The sequence below is a fragment of the Octopus sinensis genome, linkage group LG1 (assembly GCF_006345805.1).
Source record: "Octopus sinensis linkage group LG1, ASM634580v1, whole genome shotgun sequence".
NCBI lineage: Eukaryota > Metazoa > Mollusca > Cephalopoda > Octopoda > Octopodidae > Octopus > Octopus sinensis.
In genome coordinates, this window is record NC_042997.1 from 61,801,348 (window position 1) to 61,813,657 (window position 12,310).

General features: G+C 36.6%; 1 long non-coding RNA gene across 1 annotated transcript; it reads right to left on the minus strand.

The window, feature by feature from the left end:
- Window positions 1-3,095: 3,095 nt before the first annotated feature.
- LOC118766254 lies at window positions 3,096-7,428 on the minus strand. The gene is made up of 3 exons (XR_005002170.1): window positions 7,340-7,428; window positions 5,205-5,209; window positions 3,096-3,106 (listed from the first exon to the last, which is right to left on the minus strand). It is a non-coding gene; the product is annotated as an uncharacterized LOC118766254 (long non-coding RNA).
- Window positions 7,429-12,310: the final 4,882 nt, after the last annotated feature.

Here is a 12,310-nt window from a genome sequence, read left to right on the forward strand (position 1 = left end):
AAAAGCATTCCATCAACGACCTTTACCATTTTACTTTTAGGCTACTGTACCAGAACTAACAATGTCCAACAGATCCTTTGTTTTCTAAAATGGTAGAAGGGGACTTGAGAAAGATCAGGCTGCTATTTCTTGCTGATTGACTGATCTTATAATGGCTCCTGCTTTAGCTCATATCTAGGTTCATGCTCAGAGGATATAAAATAGATGCAGCAGAAGCTTATAGGCAGCTCTGGATCCCCATTAACATACCTGAATGATTTGATAGTTGTATGCAAATGTAGGGTGGCAAGCTGGCAGAATCATTAGCACACTGGGCAAAATGCTTAGTGGTATTTTATCCATTTTCACATTCTAAGTTCAAATCCTGCCAAGGTTAACTTTGCCTTTCATCCTTTTGGGGTCGATAAAATAAGTACCGGTTGAACACTGGAGTCCGTGTATTTGACTTAACCCTCCCCCCAAATTGCTGGCCTTGTGCCAAAATTTGGAATCAATATTTTTGTCCTTGCATACAAGCATGTTCCCTGCATCCCTTTTCAGTTTAAATGATCTTAATTTTGTGGGCTCGTGGATGCTGATGCCACATAAAAAGCACTCATGTTGGTGCTGCATAAAAGCACCCAGTACACTCTGTAAAGCGGCTGGTGTTAGGAAGGGCATCGAGCTGTAGAAACCATGCCAAAACAGACATGGAGCCCAGGCAGCACTTCAGCTGGCCAGCCCCTGTCAGACCAGCCAACCAATGCCAGCATGGAAAATAGATATTAGATGATGATGAGGAGGAGGAGGAGGGGAGGAGGGGGCGGAGGAGGAGGAGGATTTATATTCAATTCTTTGGTAATCAGAATTAAGCGACCGACCTACGCAGCAGAATACTTAATGCTGATGTGAAACATTGATCTATAATTTGCAATGAATGACTTTATTATTTCTATTAAATTCTTATTTTTTATCTTTTTTCTTATATCTTCTACTTGTTTCAGCCATTCTGGGGCACCAACATGATGTGTTTAGTTAAACAAATTGATGCCAGAACTCATTTTTTTAAAAAATCTTGGCACTTACTCCATTGATCTTAAGGGAAGAGAATAAAAAAAGGTTTTTTTTTACAGTTTCTGTCACTGTGTGTGTAGCTCTTTTTTCTATTCCATACTTGGCTCTTTCCGATACACAAGGGAAAAAAGAATTACACATATGACAACAGAAACTGTAAAAAAACTTTTTTTTTACTCTATTCCCTTTTTCTTTTCTCTCTCTTGTCTCCGTATTCTATAAAGCTCAATATGATCAAACTTTTAGTTATTTACATTTGTTATATTCTTTGCCAAACATTTATTTTGATATTATCTATACCTGTGAAACTCATTGAATTTTATGTGAACATTTGACTGTTTAAACATGTTTATTTGATTTCTACTTCTTAATTTTAAACTCTGTTAAAATCCCCTTGTTTTATTTACATTTGTATAAATTTGTACCATTGATAAACAAAAAATTGTTGAAACTAGTTTGGTATGTATGTGAATAAATCTATTTAAAAACAACTATATGTTTTTCAAATTCAGATGCATTTTCAAACCACAAAAACAAATTGTCCTGGCTGAAGGGGCCAAATCAGGAGAATAGGGAGGGGCATCATAGAAACTGGTTTTGTTTTAAAACTAGAATAATTTCTTAAAATTCAACTGAAAATTTATTAAAAATCTTCAAATTTCTACAGACAAATTATATCATCTTTTATGCCTAATTTCCCATGAATCTGCATTTGGATGATTTTCTTGAGTGCTGAACCTCAGGAAGCTTGCAAGCCAAGTTCTAGCAAGTGTCTGTTATCATATGCAAGTCCCGTCTACCTTGATACCTTTGTTCCATTTTATACCCTGATAGAAATATTTTCTCTGTTCATTGCTTATGTCACCAAGATTGACAGGGAATTTATCATGGTGACTGTGCAAGCTTTATGCTCATTTTTGCTCCAATCTTTTGAAAGTTCTCCAGCAAGGTGTTGACTATTTCAGCATAGTTGGCAGCTTTCTTGTTGCCCAGAAAGATATTTACAATTACTACAAATGAATTCCATGCTGCTACTGCAATGCAATTCATTGAATTTACAAAGTTCCCATCTTCCATCAATTTTCTGATTTGCCACCCATTAAATACTCCAGCTTTTATCTTTCCATTGCTCAGACTGGGAAATCGCCTGCAGATATAGTGAAAGCATGGTCCTTATTTATCCAGAGTTTTAAGAAGCTGCTTCATAATGCCAAGTTTGATATGGAGTGAAAGTGGGATGATTTTTCCCAGTTAAACTAAAGGCTCTTCAATCACGTTAAAAGACCCTGAAACTAATGTTTGCTGCAGCTATTCTTTGATCATCTATTTTCTTCCCTGGCTCTGCTGTCCCACATACATAAAAAGCATGGATATTTGACGTATCCACTTTATTGCGCCAGGAGAAAATTAACCATCTTAAAGTCCATGCATATCATCCACAAATGATATCCACAATTGGTGGAATTAGGGTATCTTAAAATCTAGACATGATATTAAAAAATGGACTCCATTTTGGGAGTTAGCATATCAAAAAACTTTCAAATTGGGTTAAAATATCCTGACAACAAATAGCTGCTTTGTAATGCCAAGTTTGACATGGAGTGGAGGTAAGATGTTTTTTCTCAGTTGAACTAAAGGCTCTTTGATCACATGAAAAAGCCCTGGAACTAATGTTTGCTGCAACCATTCTTTGATCATTTAATGTTCTTCCCTGACTATGTTGTCTCACATACATAAAATGCATGGATATTTGGTGTATCCACTTTGTTGCCCCAGGAGAAAATTGACCATCTTAAAGTCCATGTATATCACCCACAGATGATATGTATGAATGGTGGAGTTAAAATATCCTGACAACTAAATACCTGTTGGATTGTGTAATTTAAAATTTTCACTTTTTTATTTTTAAAAAACGTTTTCAATCAATGAACTTCCCCGTGATGCCATGCAGTGGGACTGAACCGAAGATCAATGACTGGGAAGAAAGCTTCTTAACCACATATCTTCTTTAACACACAAATATTTCTATTGTATAAACTCTACTTGTGAAGACCTGTTGAGGCAAGTGAGGATCAGAATCGAAATCGATCAATGGAAATTGCAGATGTGTTACCAGTGCCGGTGGCATGTCGAAACTCTACTTGTGAAGACCCGTTGAGGCAAGTGAGGATCAGAATGGAAATCGATCAATGGAAATTGCAGATGTGTTACCAGTGCCGGTGGCATGTAAGAGAACCTTCCGTTTCGCGACCGTTGCCAGCACCGCCCCGTTTCGTGTCCGTTGCCAGCCTCACCTGGCCCTCGTGCCGGTGGCACATAAAAAACACCATCCGTTCGTGGCCGTTTGCCAGCTCTGTCTGGCACCTGTGCGGGTGGCACATAAAAAGCACCCACTACACTCATGGAGTGGTTGGCGCTAGGAAGGGCATCCAGCCGTAGAAACACTGCCAGATTTGACTGGGCCTGATGAAGCCTTCTGGCTTCACAGACCCCAGTAGAACCGTCCAACCCATGCTAGCATGGAAAACGGACGCTAAACGACGATGATGATGATGATGATGAAAGATATTTACTCACAAGTGCCCATAAAAAATGAAGTCTTAAAATTTCACTGTATTTAGATTAAATGTTATGGTAAACTTTCATAATCTGGAAGAGAAGGACAGTATGCAACTGTCAACTACAGGTGTTGACTACCTACTGAACATTTCATATGAACTCGCCAGTCAGATGCTTCCTGGCGAGTTCATGTCCAAACATGTAGGGGCAGGTTTTGCATTGTGAAAATGCAACCAGAGGTATACATGTGTTAAGGGATGTCATTTTTTATATATCCCCCATTTTTCATATGTAAATACCCTATTATACAAACTCCTTTTATATACTACTTAGTCTAATCAGATTTGTTTAAATACTGATATGTTTATACACACATACATATAAATGTATATATATACCTGTGTACACATGATTATCAGATTTAATGGACAATTTGTGTGCATGCATCTATTCAACAAGCCAAGAGATGTACTTTACCCTTATGTTTGTAACCATTTTGTATTTTTATTTTTTTAAATGTCATAGTTAGTATAAATCTTTAATATTGGATCATTACTACAGTCTCACATTAAGAGATTTAAGATTGAAGGTGATCATGAGAATAAGCAGCCTATATCAAATTTCAATACACTATCTGTATAGTATTTGACCTGAAGACAATGCAAATGTTTTTGAGTATGATGACCCAATTACACACACCAAGGCAACTAATGTTTTTATTACTGCCCTCTCTTTGATTTCTGGCCATTGCTTATCCCTTCCTGTCTTCAGTCTTCCATCCCATGCTTCCCCTCCTCAATTCTTTCCCTTCCTTTTCTTTTTTCTCTTCTCTTTAGTTTTTCTTTTTCAGCTCACCACTTTACTCCCCATTTTCTCTTTATCTCTCTTCTACTCAACTTATACTTATTGCCTTTCTTTACTTTCCTTCCCATACCTGTATCGTTCATTTATGATTAGTCTGCTTGGTTTTCACCAGAAACTAATGAGGATAGCATTAGTTCTTTAAGCCTTTCATTACCATATTCATTTTGAGATGCTGTGTATTTCTTCCAATTAATTTGAAATATAACAAAGGATTTAGTAAAATAACTTTGTCATCATTAAGCTAATATTAGGAACATAAACTGCGACTAAGGTTTGATGGAAGACTTTAATGCAAAACTTATGCAAACAAGACATTTGTACTACAGAGCTAGAGGCGGTTTCGGGTTGGTTGGTATCAAAAGGGTTAATTTTTCTCAACTAGCCAATGGAGTGATTGAATAAAACAATCAATGAATGAACTTATAAAGACTACCGGAAACAGCTGTAAGTCAAATTTGCTACAATAAAAGAATATAATGTCTATTATTTATACTTTGTCTTGTATATCACTTTGTGCAAAAAACAAGTCTAACTGGAAATACAACTATGGATTTACAAAATAGAATGGTGATGAACTATAACTTTGGAATACTGTTACAGGAATACTTTTAATATGTATAACCTCAAAGTAAATTACAGCTGTATGGACAATTTTGCCTCTTCTATAGTTTAAATTAAAAGACAGTATTAGCACCCCCTCCTCAGTGCAACTATCTTAACAAGAGTACATGTCCTCTACATGGTAAATATCTTGAAATTATTAATGTTTGCTGTACCAAAGTTTTTACCAGTGATAAAAGCAATGACACAGCATTATATAAGCCTTACTGGAAACTCATTCAAATCAAGGTATACTCAGCATATACTCATGTTTAGAGGTAAAGATAAAATATCTTCAACAACACTTTCAAAATAAGTTTGGAGTGAGGCAGCTCCAACTATAAAATTAAATAGTCTTTTATCAAACCTATTCCTGATTACATTAGAGACAACAAGTGCTACCCCTGCTTGTCTGAAAATTTAACTCATACTATCCCTTAAGCTATTATATTCTAAATCAGAGTTGATTTCTTCATGTCCTCACTAAAGGAAGCTTCTTCTAAAATTCGTCAAACTACCAACTGGATGATACTGTACTTGCTCTTACTATCTCTGGAATCTATCACATTGTCTACTTCTTTAGCCTCCGCCCTCAATACTTTCATCTCTTTATCTACAGTTCTCTGTCTTGCACAACATATTGCCATGTCAGGCTCAAACATTTATACATCTGATATATACTACATTACCCACTAACAAATATCATGTTTCTTCATAATATAGTGTAATTGTACTTCATTTAAAATATGGTTTATATGCAGTCTTTGTACTTCATATGATCCATATTTTTTATATATCCCCCATTTTTATATGTAAATACCCTATTATACAAACTCCTTTTATAGACAACTTAGTCCAATCAGATTTGCTTAAATACTGATATGTTTATACACGCATACATATAAATGTATATATATATATACCTGTGTGCACATAATTATCAGATTTAATGGACAATTTGTGTGCATTTATCTATTCAACAAGCCAAGAGATGTACTTTACCCTTATGTTTGTAACCATTTTGTATTTTTATTTTTAAAGTTTTCAATTTCCTAATTTTTAACTCATAATTTCCATTCAAATTATTTTATTTCACTTTATAATGTAATACAGTAATAATGTTCAGTATGTTCAGATTTGCACACACTTACTCTCATGTATATACACCCATGTATATACATGTATGTATGTATGTATGTATGTATGTATGTATGTATGTATGTGTGAGTGTGTGTATTTGTGTATGTATGCATATGTGTATATTTATATACAGAATAAAGTTTTTTATTCCTTTTATTCTTAGAGATTTTGTATAAAAGTCTATAGCAATAATGAGCTGGTGGAAGTGATATCTAATATGTAATGTATGCAAATTAATGATATCATATATGCGTATTTGTATGTGAAATTTTCTAGAATGATACTGTGTTTGTAAGTGTGTATATGCATGTGTGTACAAGTGAGTAGGGCATGACAGAATTAGTTGGGTATCGAACAAAAACATTTTGTAAGCATCTGGTTACATCCCTTTGCTCTCTGGTTGACATTACTTCTCATTTGAAATCAATAAAATAAGTACCAAAACAAAGTACTAGGTTCAATATAACTGATTAAACTCTTTAAAGGCAGTGCCCAGCTGTGTATGCATTCCAATGACTAAACCCTTATCTCCACCATCACCCTTATTATCATTTTACCTCTGTTTTGCCATGCTTGCTTGGGTTGGGTGGTCTTCTCAAGCACAGCATTTTGCCATGAGTTACAATCCTATATAACTTCTTTCCTGAGGTTCATCACTTCTCCCCATGTCTTCCTTTGTCTTATTCCACTGCAAGTTCCTTCCACATAGATTACTTGGCACTTCTTTATCCAGATGACACCTTCTATAGCAGGGCTTCCCAAAGTGAACAATATCCACCCTCACTCCTCTGAGGGTATGGGTGTGTGGAAATATCAAGATAGGCAATAATGGGGTGGCCAAAACATGTGATGAATGTAAAAACAACAACATAATGGGTTAATTAGGTTGAGTTTTATTTGTAAAATATAGTTGTTTCGAATTTGTTGCAAAAAGTGGGCTATGTTTGTGGTGGGGGTGAGTTGGCAGGGGTGGGGCACTAGGAATGTGGCCTAAGTGCCAGTGGGTGGGGGCAACCGCTTGAAAACATTTAGGAGCCACTGTTCTATGATCATCACATGTTTATACTAATGCAATCTTCTAAAATCTCTCTAACACACCACATCAAAATTCTCTATTATATACAAGTCAAGTGAGATCACAGTGATGGCTGATGCCAGTGTTTCATAACTGGCACCAATACCAGTGGCACATAAAAAACACCCACTACATTCTCAAAATGGTTGGTGTTACGAAGGGCATCCAGCTGTAGAAACCATGCCAAATCAGATTGGAACCTGATGCAGCTCCCAAGCTTTCCAGTTAACACTCAAACCATCTAACCCATGCCAGCATAGAAAACAATGAACATTAAATGATGATGATGAAGATACAGTTTTTCTCAGCTCATTTGTATTCCATCATTCATACACACTAACTTTATACCTCCAGAGGTGCATGTGTATTTTATTTTTTTCCACCTTTCATACATCCATCCTCTGCATTTGACACCCATCTTTTACTCCTTTGTAGTATCACCTTTCATACAAATGTATTATACAATCTACTCCTATAGTTGTCAGAAGAGGTAATTAACAGATTCCTGAACGTTTTCAAACTCCTTCTTAACACTGGCTTATATGTTTTCAAAACACCCTCCTCCACATCTAATTAGGTCACCTAGATTACAAAGGATTCTCCTGAGCATTTGAAAAAAACTTGTTTCATGATTGCTACTACTGTTAACTTCTCCTCAATTACATGTGAAGCCTTTCTTCTCTGGTAGTCAGTCTGTGATCACACTACATCTTGTGCACCCATAGTTTACATCAAGTATACTGTGTGATGATGACAATACTTATATACACATGCACACACAGACATGTATATACACACATACATGCAATCTCTCAGCCACACATACATATTTAGAGATGAAGACTTAACTATGATGTAATTAAGAATTTCTCTTTCCAAAACCATGTGTTTCCGAGTTCAACCCTACTGTGCAACTCTTGGGGCAAATATCTTTTGTTTATAAACTCAATTTAACCAATGCTTTGTAAGTGGAATTTGGAAGATACAAACTACTTGGAAAGTGGAGATAAAAGGACAATGAGGATTACAAAAACTACCAACTACTAAAGATTTTCTTGATCATTTGAAAGAATTATTTCATGATTGCTGCTACTGTTAACTACTCCTCTATTACATATGAAGCCTTTCTTCTGTTAGTCAGTCTGTGATCCCATTGTACACCTTGTGCAGCAATAATTTACATCAAACACTGTTTTCTTATCTACTGCTTTTCTTTATGTCAAGTTTGGTCACTTCCCAGTTGAGAGTAGAAGCCTGTTTCTTTACATACTAATTGAAACATTTATCTTTTGTTAAAGTTTACTCTAAGACCTCTTAATTCTAGGCTTTTGCTTCTACATTTGGAATTTCTTGACTAAATTTTTACCAGATTTTTCTATGAGAACTATTTTATTGACATATGGAAATCCCACAGATAAACCATTTTGAATTTTCTTATGGCCAGGAGGATCACTCTACCCCACCACCCGGAAACACACACATAAACATACACCAACGTGCTCATACACACATGCACATACACCATCATCATCAATGTTATTTAAATCCACTTTCCATGTAGTTTGTATCTCCCAAATTCCACTTATTAAAGCATTGGTTAAATTGAGGTTACAAGTAGAAGATACCTGCCCAAAGAGTTGCACAATGGGTTTAAATTCAGAAACACATGGTTTTGCAAAGAGAAGTTCTTAATTACATCATGGCTAAGTCTTCATCTTTAAATATGTATGTACATGTGGTTGAGAGATTGTGGGACGAGGTGGTGAAGCACGACCTTCGAACTTTAGGTCTCACTGAGGAAATGACTAGAGACCGAGACCTCTGGAAGTGTGCTGTGCGCGAGAAGACCCGGCAGGACAAGTGAGTCCACAACCCGTGGCCTTCTACATGGGATGGAGCCAGCCTACGTATGCATACCTTCCCTTCTTGGGACACAAAACTCTACTTGTGAAGACGTGTTGAGGCAAGTGAGGATCAGAATCGAAATCGATCAATGGAAATTGCGGATGTGCTACCAGTGCCGGTGGCATGTCGAAACTCTGCTTGTGAAGACCCATTGAGGCAAGTGAGGATCAGAATGGAAATCGATCAATGGAAATCGATCAATGGAAATTGCAGATGTGTTACCAGTGCCGGTGGCATGTAAGAGAACTTTCCGTTTCGCGACCGTTGCCAGCACCGCCCCGTTTCGTGTCCGTTGCCAGCCTCGCCTGGCCCTCGTGCCGGTGGCACATAAAAAGCACCATCCGTTCGTGGCCGTTTGCCAGCTCTGTCTGGCACCAGTGCGGGTGGCACGTAAAAAGCACCCACTACACTCACGGAGTGGTTGGCGTTAGGAAGGGCATCCAGCCGTAGAAACACTGCCAGATTTGACTGGGCCTGATGAAGCCTTCTGGCTTCACAGACCCCAGTAGAACCGTCCAACCCATGCTAGCATGGAAAACGGACGCTAAATGATGATGATGATGATGATGATACATGTCTGTGTGTGCACGTGTATATAAATATTATCATCATCATCCTCATCATTTAACATCCACCTTACATGCATATATATAAAATATAAATTAGAGAAAAACCACTATTACGCGATTCAAACAATAATAGACATAAACCAAATGATAAATAACAAATAAACAAGTTTGGAGTTATACTCCCTAATATATATATATATATATATATATATATATATATACTTTATTTTAAGCAGCAGAAAATTCAACAAAATCTGTTACTCTGAGTTTCTCGTTAACGAGAAACTCAGAGTAACAGATTTTGTTGAATTTTCTGCCGCTTAAAATAAAGCATATTACTCTACCACTGGTATTTGAGTACTCTTTTTTCCACCTTGTTTCACATTTATGTGTTTACTCCGGTATATATATATATATATATATATAAAAGCCATTTCTATTCATTTTTTTCAAATATATAATATTGTACCAATGACTTTCTATTTCTTATTCTACTGTACATCATCATCATCATTTAACATCCATTTTCCATGCTGGCATGGGTTGGATGGTTTTTAATAAGGTTTGAAGAGTCACCAGCTGCACCAGGCTCCAATCTGATCTGGCAATGTTTCTACAGCTGGATGCCCTTCCTAGCACTAACCCTTCTAAGAATGTAGTGGGTGCTTTTTACGTGCCACCAGCACAGGAGCCAGTCAGGCAGGCAGGCCTGGCATCAATCACATTTGGATCTTTTTATGTGCGACTGGTACAGGGGCCAGTCAGCGGGTATTTCTTTTATTCTTTTATACATTTCAGTCATTTAGCTGTGGCAATGCTGGAGCACCACCTTAAAGGGTTTTAGTTGAAGAAATCAACCTCAGAATTTATTCTTTGTAGGTCTAGTATTTATTCTATCAGCCTCTTTTGCCGAACTGCTAAGTTACAGTGACATAAACACATCAGCATTAATTGTCAAGTGATGACAGGGGGACAAATACAGACACACACACATAAATATATACATTATATATATATATGGGCTTCTTTCAGTTTCCGTCTACCAAATCCACTCACAAGGCTTTGGTCAGCCTCAGGATATAGTAGAAAACACTTGCCCAAGGTGCCACACAGTGGGACTGAATCCAGAACCATGTGGTTGAGAAACAAGTTTCTTACCACACTGTCATGCTTGAGCCTATATATATATAGATATATATATATATATAATATATATATATATATATTATATATATATATATATATATATATATGTATGTATATACATATATATATATATATATATAGTTAATCCAAACATGAAAACACAACAACGTGAGGACGTGAAACAAGTATAGTATTATTCGACGCTCAGGAAAGAAGGAAAGAAGGAGGGTTTAACGCTTCGAGCAGAGCTCTTCGTCAGAACATAGGAAAAGGAAAGATCCAAAGAAGGGAAGACGGAGGAAAAAAATCGCCAATGGTACACACGCGGTCACACACATACATATATATATATGCACACACATACACACATATGGTTTAGTTGATTGCACGTGTGTGTGTGAGTGAGTAAATAATACATCAATTAATTTCATGTTCGTGTGCAAGTTTCTACTCTGTCATAACTGATTTTTAGCACTGTCACAAGGCCACATAAGTGTAGGAGGGTGAGGGGATAAAAGTTGATTAAATCAAACTCTATTGATGATTAGTTTCTTTATTTTATCAACTCCAGCAAGATAAAAAGAAAATTTGACCTTGATATGACTTGAGCTCAGAATATAATGTATAAACACTGTAAAAGTATATTATTTATTTCATTTTTGTATTTGGTTTACAAGATTCTTGATGTGAATATGCACGTTGAAATGTATATTGCTGTATCTTAGGCGGGTCATTTTGCCAATATTAAACACACATTGGTTCTGTTTCACTTCTTAGCAGGCTAGAGAAAATGTTTAGCAGTATTTCATCTGCCGCTACTTTCTGAGTTCAGATTCCACTGAGGTCAACTTTGCCTTTCATCCTTTCAAGGTCAATAAATTACGTACCAGTCAAGTACTGGGTCAATGTAATTGACTATCCCCCTCCCCACAAATTCCTGGCCTTGTGTCTATAGTAGAAAGGATTATTTTAAGTCACAATTCTTTTATTCTTCTACTTATTTTAGTCATTAGAATGTGGCCATGCTGGAGCACAGCCTTGAAGAATTTTAGTTGATTGAATCGACCCCAGTACTTTTTTTTAAAACCTGATACTTATTCTATCAGTCTCTTTTGCTGAACTGCTATGTTACAGGGACATAAACACTCCAACACCAGTTGTTAAGTAATGGTGGGAACAAGCACACACACACACACACATACATGACAGGCTTCTTTCAGTTTCTGTCAAATACATCCGCTCACAAGTCTTTGGTCAGCCAAGGTGCAATGCAATGGGACTGAACCTGGAACCATGTTGTTGGGAAGCTAGTTTCTTATTTCTTTATTGCCCACAAGGGAATAAACAAGGACAGACAAAGGGACTAAGTCGATTACCTCGACCCCAGTGTGTAACTGGT